The 1,027-nt window shown below is 60.7% G+C and overlaps 1 protein-coding gene across 3 annotated transcripts in view; it reads right to left on the minus strand.

Annotated features, from left to right (window-relative positions):
• Nucleotides 1-963, minus strand: part of DCUN1D1 (defective in cullin neddylation 1 domain containing 1) — a 32,048-nt gene extending 31,085 nt beyond the window's left edge. Inside the window, exon 1 of one of the 3 annotated variants that reach the window (XM_019668214.1) lies at nucleotides 815-963. The gene's annotated coding sequence lies outside the window, so the exon portion shown is untranslated. Of the gene's footprint in view, nucleotides 1-469; nucleotides 630-696; nucleotides 718-814 lie in introns of those variants that run through there. The other 2 variants (XM_019668201.1, XM_019668209.1) reach the window with 2 other exon arrangements.
• Nucleotides 964-1,027: the final 64 nt, after the last annotated feature.

Genomic DNA, 1,027 nt, shown 5'->3' on the forward strand with positions numbered 1-1,027 from the left:
TCCTCCTCAAAGAGGCCTTTATGTGCCCTATGACCATTTTTACCGTCTATTCATACAGTAACCTGCATGGAATTCAACTCATGCTCAGACTATAAGGCCAACATCGCTTCTGAAAAACAAAAGGAGTCCAACAAGCGTCAGGGACATAATTAGCCAGATGTAAACATAACTTGACTACCACGTCTTCAAGCCTGTGAGACAATTTTTTTTTTCACCCCAAACGAAAAAGGAAAGGGGAATAACTTGACAAACTGTTGTGTTTTTTAAAAAATCACAAATGGTCTTTAACTGGCGTCATAAAGCAATTACCCCTCCCACCCCAAGCAAGTAAATATGTGCTCAAAAGGCAGCAGCTAGTCAGTGTCTCCTAATTTTATGAAATGAGAACAGGTTGCACTTCCGTACTCCCCCCCCCCACCCCCCAAACTCCAGCGGTCTCCTATGTTCTCAGCAGAGAAGTAAATATAACCTCCGCCAACTGGCCAGCGAAACTCAGTTTCCAAAAGCAGAGGACGCGTCGAGATATGATGGAGAAAGGAAAGGGGCTGAGACCCCGCCCCGAGCAAAACCGCCCGGAGACTTGCGGGGCGTCGGAGCCCGGAGCGCAGGGCGGAGCAGCGCGCAGGGAAAGTCGCTCGTTCTGCCGGGCCGGGCGGAGGGGGAAGCCCCGGCTGCCGGGCGGGGGAGGCTCCTCACCCGGAACCCCGGACCCCGGTCCCCGGCCAGACACAATGGAGCCGGCGAGGGCACCGGGCAGGAGCAGGGCCGTTGCCCCATCCCCTCCCCCCGCCCCAACGCCTCCCCCCATCCGCACCCGAGCCCGGCGAGGGGCGCCGGAGGCCGCTCCCCGCGCCCCAAACTCCCCGGGGCTCCCGACTAGGCCCGGCTCCGCTCCGCCTCCTCGGCTCTCACGTAGCGGCGGCGCCCGGGCGGGAAGGGGCGAAGGAGGAAGGGAGCGGCGGGGAGCAGAGCCCGCCGGGGAGCGGGACGGAGGCCGCGGGGCCGAGGCTCGGGGCGGCCGGGGCGC

Source organism: Hipposideros armiger, unplaced genomic scaffold (assembly GCF_001890085.2).
Source record: "Hipposideros armiger isolate ML-2016 unplaced genomic scaffold, ASM189008v1 scaffold_14, whole genome shotgun sequence".
Taxonomy (NCBI): domain Eukaryota; kingdom Metazoa; phylum Chordata; class Mammalia; order Chiroptera; family Hipposideridae; genus Hipposideros; species Hipposideros armiger.